The 15,848-nt window shown below is 39.2% G+C and overlaps 1 pseudogene; it reads left to right on the forward strand.

The window, feature by feature from the left end:
- The first annotated feature begins 751 nt into the window (after positions 1 to 751).
- LOC110680961 lies at positions 752 to 14,164 on the forward strand (annotated as a pseudogene).
- The last annotated feature ends 1,684 nt before the right edge of the window (positions 14,165 to 15,848 follow it).

Genomic DNA, 15,848 nt, shown 5'->3' on the forward strand with positions numbered 1-15,848 from the left:
ATTCGAACATTTTTGTAAATATTTCGAGTGTTGAAACGAATTTACTAACGGTTTTTATTATGGTGGCTATTTGAAGCATTCTTTAGCAGATCATAATGACACTAGACATCAAAACACTGTTTTTGAGGTCGAATCCGGGGTGGCTCATATTGCCCCCATTGCCCCTATGGAATTGAACAAAGATGAGAAGGAAAGGGTGAATGCAGTTTTTGACTTCAACCTAGGAAAAATTAGTAATTTATTATCATCTAATCGTGTGACTGTTTATCACTAGTGTCTTTAATTCTAATGATATGAAACACGTTCAATGCGCTTTCTGAATAGCTTCCTAGTCATTGAACTTTGCTGCAAAAGCAACACCAAAAATCGATCTGTTTCAGATATACATTTCAGCTTAATAAACGCGGGATGTGTTCCATCCAATGCAATGCACCATGCCGTCGACAATGTCTTCTGCGATGCACTCAAGCCATCCATCATGGTGCCGCCGAGTTGACTACTCCGCTTGGCTTGCACACACGTTTCGGCCGTTGAAGATCCATAGATGGCGCCGTCCCTTCTGGGGTGAGGAAGTGTCTTGCGTAATCTTGTTTCACGTTTATTTATGGACCTGGAACGCAGCTGAGTACACCTCACCGACCGGCTTACTCTCATCGTCCCACTCGCGCAGGGTGTGAAAATAAATCCACGTACCATCGCTAAAAACATAAACAACCGCTACCCATAAAACAAGTGGGAAAATCGATAATAATTACAATCTTTCCTCTCTTTGCTTCTTGCAGGTAAAACGAAAATCCAGTGCAGCAAATGCCAGAAAAAATGCTCCGGCGAGGTGTTGCGTGTTTCGGACCGATATTTCCACAAAACGTGCTTCCAGTGCACCAAATGCAACAAATCGCTGGCGACTGGCGGCTTTTTCTCCAAGGATGGCGCCTACTATTGTACCCTGGACTATCAGAAGCTGTACGGTACCAAGTGCGCGGCCTGCAATCAGTACGTGGAGGGCGAGGTAGTGTCCACCATGGGCAACACATATCATCAGAAGTGCTTCACCTGTAGCAAGTGCAAACAAGCGTTCCAGTCGGGTAGCAAGGTAGGTATTTGCGTGTGTGTGTGCCGTACTTCATACAGTAATGTCTCACCACCTGAATCGAATTCGTTTCATGCTTAACGTGTTTTTCATAAAACAAACGATTTTTCACAAGGTAACCAACACCGGCAAAGAAGTCCTATGCGAAAGCTGTGTCAAAGGTCCGGTAGCAGCCACGGCACAGACGACGAACTCTGTGACAGCGTCGCCAAAGAGACAAATCGAACAGAAGCAGGAACAGAAGACGATCAAAGAAATTACCTCCAGTCCGACTAAGGCTGCCACTCTCCAGCATCACCAGGAAGCGATCCGGAAGCAGCAGAATAGCAAAGATGTCGATCCGAACGAGTGCGCCGGGTGCCACCAGCAGTTGAAGGAAGGCCAAGCACTGATCGCACTCGATCGACAGTGGCACATCTGGTGCTTCAAGTAAGTGCACATTGCTAATTGCCACGGTGGTCACCAGACCGGGAAAATCGGGTAAACGGGAAAAATACGTTTTCATTCCACTGGTGGAAAGACGGAGTTCCAGATGGCTAAGATTTACTAACCAATATAAACCAAATTGTTGGGAATCGCCAAAACTACTTTTCTTTCTTCCTTCAATCTACGTCTATTGAAAAAAAAATGTATTCTCGGGTATTTAATAACTCGGTTTGAGAATATATTAAGTCATATAAATGTTTTGTCATCATTTTTAAAAATTTTACATGATCAAATCTTCAGAATAATATATACTAATTTAATCCTGGCATTTACGCGTGATAATGCGTTAATTATGTAATGAGTTAATTAATTTAATAACCATGCGGATTGGATTACCGAACAGCTCAATATAAGCGTCAATTTATATTAGAGTGTTACTGCCTCTCTGTAGTAGTCATGTCATCACTTGAGTGTGAACGACACGTTGATAGCCTTTCCACATCTTTACTCTTCCACAATAAAGAAAGGGGTCTGCGTGGTCTGTAGGGATTTGAATTCTAAACTTGTAACCAACTCAGTTATTGTGTCACCAAGTGGCTCGGTAGCTTAGTTGGTAAAGCGCTCGTCTAGCATACAAGAGTCCTGAGTTCAAATCCCAGCCGAGCACGTGGATTTTTTTCAGAGGCGACTCGTAACCTCACTTTTTACCTGTTCTACGCATCTAAAAATGCCTTTTCGAAAAATTGAGATCATAAAGCAAATAGCAAATGATTGGAATTTTCCTTTCTAGCAAATCTTCACTTGATAGATGCAAATTGGTTGCATAAAATCAAGAATTTCTATTCGTGGAACAGGTAGATTTGAGGTTAGGGAATCGCCACTGAATTTTTTTCATACTTTCACCCATAATTTGTCCATGTTTACCACGCGTAATGAGTTAATTAATTTGATAACCATGCGGATTGGATTACCGAACAGCTCAATATAATCGTCAATTTATATTAGAGTGTTACTGCCTCTCTGTAGTAGTCATGTCGTCACTTGAGTGAGAACGACACGTTGATAGCCTTCCCACATCTTTACTCATCCACAATACAGTTGTTGTGGACAATTTCAACACTAAATAAATCGCACTCGCTCTTCCCGCGTGTGTAGTTAACATGAGATGGATGGATATGGGTTACGAAAGGGGTCCGCGTGGTCTGTAGGGATTTGAATTCTAAACTTGTAACCAACTCAGTTATTGTGTCACCAAGTGGCTTGGTAGCTTAGTTGGTAAAGCGCTCGTCTAGCATACAAGAGTCCTGAGTTCAAATCCCAGCCGAGCACGTGGATTTTTTTCATAATTTCAACCATAATTTGTCCATGTTTACCACGCGTAATGAGTTAATTAATTTAATAACCATGCGGATTGGATTACCGAACAGCTCAATATAAGCGTGATTCTCATTCCAAACACAACCATACTTTTATTTACCATTCCGGACACTTTGGCTCGAATTCTAGACAGCTTTTGAAAAACACAATTAAAATAGTCAAACGATTAAATAAACTCATTAATCCGTTAGTAAGACGTCAACGCTAGTTGTGCATTGTATATTTTCATGGATTGCTATAGAAAATGTTTATTAAATCATCTTTCAAATTGTTAACTTTTTACAGCAAATTTTGGAACATTTCGAGTGAAATCCTTCCCATACAAAGTTGAAGCTGTCCGGGATTCGATTCAAAACGTTATGCTTAGTTTTTTTTTTTATTATTCTCTTCCGTGCACTGAAAAACATGGATCTCAGAGTTGGATCGATCAAAGAGCGTTATTTCTGGATGAGCAAAGTTTGCTCACAGTCGTTCTTTTCCCGTTTATTGCTATTTTTTGTAAATAGCTGGGTGGATTATGATTATAATAGATAGATTATAAACCAATGTACCACAGTATTGACAAAATTGACCGATATATTGGTATTATAGTAGAAATATCACGGGGAATCTGATGCGTGAGTGCATCTAAAATATAATGATGCGATGCGCTCTACAATGTTCGTGTTCGGGCAATCGCGAGCAAAAAAAGCAAGAACCGGGAAGAAAACGTGAATTTTAAAATTCGGTGGCCAACCTGAATCGTATGGCGTTGACTAACTCTCAATCTTTCAGGTGTAACGCTTGCGGTGTCACACTGAATGGCGAGTACATGGGTAAGGATGGAGTTCCGTACTGCGAGAAAGATTTCCAGAAAATCGTTCGGTGTCCAAGTGTGCGTACTGCAACCGGTACATCAGCGGTAAGGTGCTGCAGGCCGGCGACAACCATCACTTCCATCCGACGTGTGCTCGGTGCACCAAATGCGGCGACCCATTCGGCGATGGAGAGGAAATGTACCTGCAAGGTGGTGCAATATGGCACCCACGATGTGGTCCCGGGACCGTCGTCCGAGTCCGGTATTCTGAACGGGGTTCGAAACCAACGGTTTCAACACGGAAACCGAATTCGACCGGAACCAGTACAAGTGCAATGAGGTGAAAATTCAGGTTAGCGAGATGGGAAATTTTGGTCATTTTCAACGATAGAGAGAAGCAGTCGCTTTCGCTAGTTTTGTTTAATTCGATGCTTTCTTATTCTCACTTGATTTCTCTAGTAACGATTTTTTTTTATTAATTGTTTGATTCAGAAACTGCAATTGATCTGTTCATTGGAGCACATAATGAACATCACACCACAAAACAGATCAACGGTGGTTCACTGATCTTTATTGTCCCACTATTATTATTATCATTAAGTTTTATTTTACTTTTTTCTGACGCAGCATGAAAAAATAATTTGTGCACTGGGGTTTGTTTTTAACTTTATTTTTTCAGTTTTCGTAATCCTTCACAAACACCAAATTTGAGTGGTTCTGTTTATAGTCCTTACACGCATAGAAAGGTTAGTTTCCTTCTTGTTGTTTTTCCTATGTTTCACCGTTGCTTCCATTCCTCCACCTTCATCACCCTCTACAGTTGTGTTTAATTGATGTGTTTTTTTTTACTACTACATACTGTTTAGTCTAGTCTTGTTATAGAACATTTTTTACTGATGAGTTAGAAATTTGAAACCAATACCCATTAGGATGCATCTAGAGAGAAAGGAACATTCAATATATCCTCAGATTTACTAAAACGGCGCAACGCTGTTCAAAATGTTACCACCCAATCCAGGCTAATTTCGAAATATATCTGGCAGCATTCGTGACAGATTCCGTGAAAAAAATTATTGCAAATTGTACCCAGGAACACAAGCATAATACTTGCGAGATTTTGTTCAAAATTTTGGGAGGTCCCTCCGAAATCTGATGACTAGATTATGTGCTTCAGATCTTGTTTGATTTCCTAATTATAAGCAGACATTTTGTAAACTCCTAAACCCAGTGAAAACGTTATAGCCATGGTGAAGATGTCTAACTTCGATTTCTCGAATCTTTTAGTATGAAAAAGGATCCATCGATTCGAACCCTAGCACTATATTTTCATCCTTAGCCCTGAATCTGTGAGTGTTTCAACTCCCCAAGACGGGGCAATCCTGGTCCACATGGAGCAGACGATATTGGAACAAATCTACCTGTGTTGCTAATGGTAATTTCTGGGCCAGAAATCCATAAGTAGATGAAAAACCGAATTTAGTACTATACCATTTAATTCCACTATAGTTTGTATCTTTGAACAGATACGCGTATTTCACCTCAACTGTAAGGCCGTCTTCTGTGTCGTGTACCACAGTCTAGTACACGACACTGAAGACGCCTTACAGTTGAGGTCGAAATACGGCGTAATCTGTAAAAGATACAAACTATAGTGGAATTAAAATGGTATAGTACTAAATTCGGTTAAACAGCTCGAAGATTTATTATCAGAAAATCCATGTTTCCGGGGAGGAGCTACAGCATGGCTAGAATAGTCCTAGGTTTTCGATGCATGCCAAATATCAGTATCGTTCGTCACAAACTCCTGAACATGATTCATATTCCAAACAGTGGAGGAATTGTTTATTATTACCAATTACTCAATGTGAACCATTATCAGGAATAAATCTAAACATTCGTCGCAGTGACGAGCTCGAATGAAAATGATTAAAAAGCAATCGCGTCTGCTTCACGATATAGGAATGTAAATGGCAGCTAAGGCAAGGAAAGCTCTCAGTGAATATGTGAAAGTGCTCTTAGTTTCACTAATGCTCAGAAGCTTGGACGTAAAACAAGAGTAAGAAAATTTGACAGAATAATATTTGATTTGTTTTTTTATCAATTTCTTGTTTATTTGCGGATTCTTCCAATGATCATAGTTAAATTTTGAACACGATCTTAGTGCCATATCTTTCACAGATGTAGTGTTCCTTGCTAAGATCTTTACGAATACCCTACACACGAGTTTTGACGGACTGTTGTTAAGTTTTTATTGACATCTTCGGCGGCTTGCAAAATTAATCTTTGATAAATTCTTGTGGAAATCCTTAACATATGTTTTGACTGATTGGGAATACTGAAGGAAATAAAAACAAAAACTAGGACTAGATGTATGTACCTACTTACGCGGGTCTTTGATTTTTTGGAAATGGTTTTCCTGTAGTGTCTCTCGACAGCACTCTGTTTTGGTAGAATAGCAGATAATTCTTGGATAATTCTCAACAGTTCCCCTTAAATATTAAGCAAATACCATAATTTATTGCTAGTGAATAACTGCAGTCATGAAACATGAAAATAACATAACTTCACCAGAACAAGAAGATTAGCAGCAGCATTGAATACAAAGTGTCGATTCTTTCAGTTTTAAGCCAACTTTACCTACTTCGACTTCTTAGTTTATTGGCCTACTGTCCAACCACAGCGTCAAGAACGTAAAGAACGGCGAGCGCATGGTTAACTCACATGATTAACTTCACTTCGAAAATATACATGATTAAAAACCAATAAAAATGTACCTTTTAATCGATAATATTAATCGATATGATTTTGTAGTCTTCATAGGAACTCTCGTATAATTTAGTTGGTATGAGAATCGTACGAGATGAGATCAGTGTGGAGATATTATTGGCATATTCTTTCTATGTCTGTTAGGCAGCATTCTTTGATATCTTAAGCAGATTTTTTCATTCTGATCCTATCGTGATCCCTGTTGGCTACTTTTGGGAATCCTTGGAAGGCTTGACAGACGTGAACAAGTTGATTCTTGGTGTACTCTTTCTTAAACTGAGAAAATTTACAATCTCAATTCGGTTTAGGGCCTTTTCTTTGTAAATGTTATCGTCTCTCCTGGATATGGAATCAATCGATATACATCATACGATATAATGAGTGCAAAAAATCTATGCTTTCTGTTCATAAGTATTGAAGTGACCTTAGCTCGGTCTTAGGTTTATTTTAAATGAAAAAAGTACGGAAAGAAGAAAGAAAAAAAAATACAGTTAACCTTCACTTTTTTATTCACTCCATTCGGCTTAGAGCCAAACATGTCAAATGACGATTTTTTGCATTCTGAATAAGATTTTGCAATCACACCGCCTTTTCCAAATGGGGTACATGTGCGGCCACCTCTAATCTCCGAGCTGTAAAGATTATTCTGGTGGATCCCAGTTCACAAGTTCACAGCGCATCACAAGGTTCAAATATGTGTCTTGGTATTTACAAAAATCAGACGCAATCACTTTTCAGCGGTTATATTGTTGATTTCAAATTTGTAGCTCATCATGATAAAATTTATCTATTTCCAATGTATTGCTCCAGTCTAATTAATTGTTCACTCGTGTCACGCAGTACCATCGTACCACAAGTCCGGGGCTGATTCTAAGAGAGTACAACCGTCACGGGTACGAGGATATGCTCGTATCTATACCTACAGCTACCTTACGGATGAGCCTCACTACTTGAGAAAACCAATTGAACCGTACGATAAGGCACCGGTATCGCCTCACTTCCATCGCCCGAACCAGTACGGCAGTGGACACCGGTCAGCGTCCGGATCACGTTCGCATTCAAGAAGCCGAAGCGCAATGAAGGTGCTGGTCGATAGTATCCGCTCGGAGACACCCCGTCCCAAGAGTCCCGGTATGAACAATGAGGAACCGATCGAGCTGAGTCACTACCCGGGAGCGAAGAAGCCCCCACCAGGCGAGAAACCAAAGATTGAACGGACGACTTCCCGGCCCCTCCATACCCTTACACCGACCCGGAAAGGCGACGACGCTATTCCGATTCCTACAAGCACATTGAATCCGATGATGAGGTGGATCACGCGAAGAACAAGGAGGATAAGGAAAACATCGCTGAAATGTTAGTAGTTATTTTAAATTATAAAGATAAATACTATAAACAAATTTCTCATTCATTCTCAGGCGGCTCCAAAAAGAAGAGGAGGAATTGAGCAAGCTAAAGTCATCGGGAATGGGCAAAGTTATCCTGAAGGACCTTCAAGAGCATAAAAAGTATGAACACTGGAAACGGGAGAACCTCGATCCTCGGAATGCCTCGCGCACTCCGTCCGGCATCGAAAGAACCAACCTATCGTCTACGGTACGAATCCCCCAGTGGGCGCATCGCCCTCTCGAAACCTGGACCATCATCGACCAAACGAAGACGAATATTTCGATCGATCGACCAGCTACCGTGGCTCCGTTGGCCGTGCCATCGGAAATGCGCCCAGCTATAATGGTGAGTTCCTTAAGCTTTCGTGATAACAATTTTTCATCGTTAAGTTTATTACTTTTTAATTTCTCAACAAAAAAACATAAAACTCAACAAACGATTGTCAAACGCCCACAAATAGCCATCCACTCGTATAGGTCTCCTCCGAAGCCAGGATACGGATTTAAAACTTCAACGCTGCCACCTTCGTCGTTAAGAAACGGTTACAGCTCTGTAAGTTCCATCTCTCCGAACGGACGCTCCTGTCCTTGTCTTTGTTCTCATCCTCGTATCAGTGGCTATGGCTAGACATTGTGGTGCAAATTCAACAACATATAACAACATCATCCAATTAGATAATAACTTATACGATTGCTACCATCATACTAACAGTACATGTTTGTTCATTCGTCTACTCCCGTGACTAACATAAATGCTTGCCGGATTTGGACTAACCCGCCATCAATGCTACTACCATCTCGTCAACTATGTCCGAATGATTTAACATGATCCACATTAACACTTCCCCCAACACCACACACCCCATATTGAAACAAACCAACTAACGAAACAAAACTACGCAGTGGTGAGTTCCTTACGACAAGTACCTAAACCGGGTTACGGCTTGGCCCCTCGTTCGCATACCTCAGTTTCCGCTACATCTGGTTCCGCTCACGGTGTTCCTGTAAGCTGCTTTTATTGTAGTAAAACCCAATTCATACTAAAAGTTCTGTTCTCCGTTTTGCATCCAACGAAATTTTGTTTGTCAATGTTGTTTCGGCTGTATTTTTTTTTTTTGAAAGGCAATATTTTTTGTCCAGCAGAATTTTAAGCAAAATCATATAATAAAAAGAACATTATTCTTATTTGGTTCGCTTACGGGGATGGCCCATTGAGAACGTCAAGGTTTTAGAAGGGGAAATTCAGATTTGAGATATAATGTATTGTATTGTATATTGGCAATAAAACACAGTAGAAGCGAGTGGCACAAATATTCTCAAATTTTACGTGACGTTCCTAACGGATCACCCTCAAACAAGTTATTACCCTCCATCTTTAAATGCATTTTTACATAGAACATTCATTTTTAGTAGTCTTTCGTGTGCGGGCCAAGTTTTCATTAGAGAGGAAAAGCTAAGGTTTAATTTTAAAAGTAGGCATTTCACTATTAGTTTCACGACTAAAACCGGTTTCATTATGTCTTTCTTTCCATTCAAATTTGATGTTCTACGAAGCCCCAATTAAAGTTTATGAATTCAAGGATTTCTATCCGTTTATCAACAAACATCTTTTAACAGCTCGAGAGGTTTTCGTGAACATCAATCTTATGCATGTAAATACATACTGATACGCTTGAATTACTATGAATATGTGCGGTTCTGAAGCATGCATTTAATTTGTAATGAAAATAAAAAAATAAGTGCTCCGACTAACTAGTTTCGACGTGCATTTCTAGGATTTCTCGTTCGGTGGACTTGGGGATAAGACCCACAGTACGGAGTTCAGCTGCGGAAAAAGCGATAGTAAGTATTCAATCTGCACAACGTGATTAAATGTAAGAACCTATTGATAAACCAACGTAAACCTAGGACATCTTAAACACGCCCTTTTTGTCATACACTTTTCCTCATATCAAATCGTGAAAATTTGGATCGAGCTTTGACTATGGTTTTGATTCCCAGGTTTGGATCAGATCATTCTACCCCTACAGGAAACATGTGGATAACTAATGGCCATCTTTTTCGAAGTTTTAAGCTTCAATGAAATAAAAACAAATTCTGTTACAAAGCTTCATCAGAGATCAGAAATTATTCCAAGGTTTCTTCTTAATACTGATTCTGGAGGTGCTTCAAATTACTCCAGTAAGTCGTCGGCAATACCTTATGTTTTTTTTTGAGAAATCGTTTTCAGAATTGAAAATGGAGCCCTCCGAGAATCTCTATTAAAATATATTTTTCTTCAACTTCACAAGAAATTTATCTGAATACCGCGATTCCCTTCTTGAATGATTAAGAATTAAAGTCAACTCTTTCTTACTCGATATTATTATTATTATTATTATTATTATTATTTATTTGGTACAATTAATCGGACTCAGTGGTCTACATGAAAAAAACATACTAATAAAGATTAAGGGGTCTATTTTGCAAATCGAGCAGATTCATGTGACTCGTCTAAGGTCACTGTCGATCAAAGTAAGCATGCGTATTTCAGATGTCACCCGTCAACTGCCATAGTAATCCAGTCACATAGAGTGACAACTGTTGAAAAACTCGAGTGACAGACCCGTGTCGAGCGAAATTTTTGGTCGACAGTGACTCCAGTCGAGTCATTTTGATCGACTCAACTTATAAAATAGGTCCCTAAGAGCTAGTTTCAGAACTTCACGAACAAACTAGAAGAAATATTAAAATTAAACATGGTAAAATAATCATTGAAAGCTTCACACATATATTCACTAATAGGATCATGCTGTCCGTATCCTGTCTGATGGTATGGCAATCTCAGGAAACTCCGCTGTCGTAGTATTTTCTGTCCAGTATTTATGTTGACCTGAGCTAAAATCGCGAAGCGTCAATTTCACCAAGAGAATCTTTGCAACAAAGTGCCCTTGGAATATCTTCCGACGTTTTTCAAGGGTGTCCATTCCAAGAAGTCGTCACCTGTCCTCGTAGGGTGGTAGCCTGATCCCGATTCAGCCATGGTAGAAAGCGAAGTCCATACTTAATAAATTTGGACTGCACTTTTTCAATCCGTTGTGAATTGGGCAACCACACAACAGCTGAGGATTCAAGAACGGAGCGAACTAAATTATAGTACAACAAACGCAAAGCAATATAGATCGCGAAATTCGTTGGAAATTCGGAAAATAAAGCCCAAATTGCGGTTGGCTTTGGAAATGATCTGGCCTGTAGTGGTCCTTGAATTAAGCGCTGTATCGAGGCAATTACTCCAAGATCCTTTATCGCAGTAGTTCTGTCCAGTGGGTGGTTGTCAATGTAGTAGGTCCAGTATTGATGGGATTTTTCTTCCTGGTAAACGATATTACAGAGCATTTTCCTTTACTCACGGTCAGATGATTCCGTCTGCCACCAGTCGACGAAAATAACGAGCAACTCTTGTAATTTCTGACAATCTCGGTATGATTCAATTGTCAAGTATAATTTGAGATCATCGGCGTAAACTAATTTGCATCCGAGGGTAGGGTTCAGCAGACATCGATGAAAAATATGATGATAGTACTGGGCCCAGATTGCTGCCTTGAGGGACCCCGTGGCCCAGTGCTATTGTGAAAGGCATCAGATTTTATGGAACCCAGCTTAACGCGTAACTGTCTATTGGCTAAGTAAGATCTTAGCCAATCCACGAGTTTGCGAGCCGTGCCTAGTCGTTCCAATTTTGCTAACAGGATATCATGGTTCACTTTATCAAAAGCCGATTTTAAATCAGTGTATATAATGTCGATTTGGAGACCTTTTTCTATTGTGTTAATGCAGAATGACGAAAACTGTAGGCAAATTCGTAGTGGTTGAACGTCCGGCAAAAATCCATGCTGATCTTGCGAAACATACGATTAACTGCTCGGAAAATACGATCATTTACCAGGATCTCATTTACAGGACTCAAACATTTTGATCCCGTACTTAGCGATGTTACCCCACGGTTAGTTTGCTTTTTGAAGGCAGGAAACATAATCGACCTTTTCCATCTGTTGGAAACACTGACTGTGCAATCGATAAATTGGATAATGTTTTAAAGGACCACTTAGAGTATCTGCGCATTTCTTAAATATAATTGACGGGATTCTGTCGGGACCAGGAGCTGGAGATGGTTTCAGCTTCGCATTCCAGCTAGAATATCTGCTTCGTCAAATCTATCATATTATGTTGATGATATCAGTTGGTAACATCGAGTAGAGCATTTTCGATCTGTTGAGCTGTTGTCGTTCCATCATCAAAAGCACTGGAAAAGTGCGTTGCGAACAGATTACAGATGTCCATAGTAGTATCCGCAAATTCATCGCAAGGAACCATTTATCTTGAATATCGAGTTAGAAAACATAGTAAAAGTTGGTTTTCATGGCTACCTCCATGGTTTCTTGAATCGCATTCGCACTGGTTTTGGTTCTGTAACTCGATACCTCCCTAACTCGATGGTCCCTTCAATAACGAGTTATGGATAGTTGACTGTAATTCCCTAAAATGGAATCTCTCAAACAATTGTCAGCGGAATATCTCAAGAAATTCCTGGTGAATCCCTTGGAGGAAGTTTTTGGTGAATTATTTCAGTATTTCTTCTTGTGGAATTCCTGATGTCTTCCTGGAGAAATCCTTGGAAAATTTTTAGGTCGAATCCCTTGAGGAATTCCTCGATGGACCTTGTAGAAATTCTGGGTAGAATCACTGTAAGAATTCCTGGAGTAAATCTCTGCATGTAAGAATTTTTGAAGGAATTTCTAGAGGAAATCATGTAGTAATCCTAGAAGAATGTTTGAATTTATCGCTGAAGGATTTTCTGGAGGAATTCCTATGGAACTCCTGATAGTTTTTTTTATGGAATCCATGTAGTAATTTCTTGGGAAGAATTCCTTGAGCAATCTCTTTAAGAATTTTAAGAATTCTTGAAAGAAAATATCGGAAGAATCATCGAAGAAATTTCTTGGAAAAGTTTCTGTATAAATTCCGGAGGAATCTGTAGAAAATTACTAAAAAAGATCGCTGAAGAAATTCCTGGTAAAATTTTTTTGTGGAACCCTTGGTGGAATTTCTGGTAATGAATATTTTGAGGAATCCCACGACAAGTTTTTCAAAAAACTCGCGATGTGATTCCTGGGTAACGCGTGATGGAATCTTGTAACAAACTTTCTGAAGAATTCCTGAAGGAAATCTTTGAAGAAATTGATATAGCAATCTCTGGAGGAATTCTTGGAGCCAGCCTTGGAGTAAATACTGGCGGATTTTCTGGTTCAAGCGGTGGATTAATCTATAGAGGATTGAAACATTTCTGGTAGCAATCCAGGAAGATTTTCTAGTGGAATCCCTAGTACAATCAAAGATTCTGGTAGAATATTTTCAACGCGCCCATGACTTGCTCCGGTTATTACTGCAGAGAACTCTTCCATGATATTAGTAGCATATCTCCAGATATCTCTTTAGTTATTTATCTATTTTTTTAATTCCTTTGAATATTTGATGGAGTTTTCTATCTTCAACATTAATCAAATTATTCTTCCAAGAATCCTCAAAATTTTCCAAATGTATGTCTAGCGAAATTATTGGAGTTATTCCTGAAAAGCGTTGAAAAAACACTGGAGAAACTAATCGACATTTCCTTAGAGGACTTTTGATATTTTTGTATACCATCGCATAAAACAGTTGATTCCGAGAATCAATCGATTCAGTACTTCTACTAATAGAGAATGGTTCAATCACGCGTTTTTTTTTCAAGTGAGCGCCCTCGACAGAAATCCTGGATGCGCCCATGACTATGCCTACCAAAAACCAAGTGATTTATGCACGAACTTGCACGATCTATGTTCCGAAATCATTCTAAACTCCGTTTTCCCAATTTGCTTTCAGTTTTCCGTCGATTCAATAACGGAAGGCGATCGGCGTGCCCTCGGAGCCGAACATTCCGCCCTCGAGCCCTACTCCGGCGCGTTGTCCTATCACTATCCGCAGCAGCCGATCCGTCGCAGCTTGCCAAACATGGCGCACTCGATGTTTGGTGCACGAGCCGGCCAAAATATCTACCCGTACCATCTGCTGCTGATTACCAACTATCGGTTGCCTTCCGATGTGGACCGGGTGTAACTTGGAGGTGAGTGAAATAGTTCTTCGAACTGCTGTGAATAGTTTTTTTAACTCGCTTTCTTTCCCTCTCAATAGCGCCACTTGTCGGATGTGGAATTTGAAGCGATCCTTCAGTGTTCCAGAGCCGAATTCTATCGAATGCCCCAGTGGAGACGCAACGAAATCAAAGAGACGCGCCGTTTGTTCTAAGAAAGCAACACAATGGTACCCAGTTGACTACCTAAAAGCCTATTTAAAGATTTATGGAACTGCGCGCGCAGCTGAGAAAATGTTTACTACTATTACGTACTATTGTTTAGTTGGAAAAACAATCCAAATTATTTTTTATTTAAAACAAACTGACTAAAAGAATCACTAAAAAATGTTTTCACTTTCTTTGGTGAAACTATAAAATCACATCTGCTTAATCTTACACCTAAAACGATTTTTTTTCTTTGATCATCTAAATCTGTACTATCGATTTATTTAACTATAATAGTAAAACGCGTGATTGAGGTAAAACTAATATTGCTTTCCGCTTCAGATGCTACTACCTATCCTACAATAAGGACGAAATTTATGAAAACAAAATTTGAAAATAAACAACAAGAAACAAAAAGAAAATGAAAACAAAGTATATTTTAAACCTAAGCATATTAGATCGTAGGACGCCATATTAAGCTACTACTAGAAAGCGGGGAGGGAATATAGATTGCATTTATAAACAATTTCTGGCGCTAAAATAGTAATTACATATTGACCCGATACGATCCTCAGTTCGGATTACAGTTTGATTTTGTGAAGTGAAACGTAAGTAATAATTTCGCATGGAATAAGGGAATTCGGTTGCTACATAAAAACGCGTCATTAGGGTGTGATATAGAATCAAGAGCGCACGAACCGGGCAATGAGGGAATGCTTTCACGTTAATTATTTACTTTATTATCATTTTCTTGAAGCTGTGTAAATACACGGGGAAGAAACGGGGGAAAAGAATAACGAAGGAAGCAATCAAATTCCACGAAACCGCGAGACAGTCAAGAGTTAAAACCCAAATCTTGAAAGGACCTTTCGGTGGAGAGAAGCGGGATAAAGGCATGTGTTTCCACAATGAAGAATGTAAATCGTAGATTAAGTTTTAAAATCAGATTGGAAATGTAATTTTATGATTTTTTTTTATTTCTCAACTATAGATCCGTTAAAAAACGCGTGCCGTCAACAACTAATTGCACGGAATTAACAATTGTGATGCTTTTAGGGGAGGCATGTATTTTTTCAAAACACCAGAAATGGAAAAACTTTGTCGCCGTAATCAACCATTTGACATTTATACATTATTTTTAATCTTTTATTAAGAAATTTCCAGCCCTATGGCCGTTCATTTCCGAACCAACGTTTACATGAATCACAAAGTCAAATTTTTACCTTATTATTGATCTCTCGATTCTCGATAACGTTTGATAGCTGTGATTTTTAACGATTCAAATTTGTTATTTATTTGCTTATACTTGCTTATTACATTCTATATTTTTTATAGCTCCTAACATAGATGCAGATTCTTTGTTTTGGACAAGAGTATGCAAAGTCCTCCTTTTGCATATTGAAAAGAATTGGCATTTCGCGAAACAATTTCTAATGGAAAGTTATCTATATCGCTAACAACATGTGCGCATGATCTTACTAATTCATCTACACAATTTGTATAAGCTGATGTAAAGGTAGGTGCGTCTCCTTGAAGCTTCCTTGTACAAATTCTGTTAATTCTTCAAACTAAAAAAAAAATCAAATCCGCGTTTAACCATTTAAAAAGAATCATGGCTTCTAACATTCGTAACACATGCCCTATATGGACCAAAATTGAACTTCATATCACTAATAGCATATATTAGGCAAA

This window comes from Aedes aegypti, unplaced genomic scaffold (assembly GCF_002204515.2).
Source record: "Aedes aegypti strain LVP_AGWG unplaced genomic scaffold, AaegL5.0 Primary Assembly AGWG_AaegL5_hic_scaff_2221_PBJ_arrow, whole genome shotgun sequence".
NCBI lineage: Eukaryota > Metazoa > Arthropoda > Insecta > Diptera > Culicidae > Aedes > Aedes aegypti.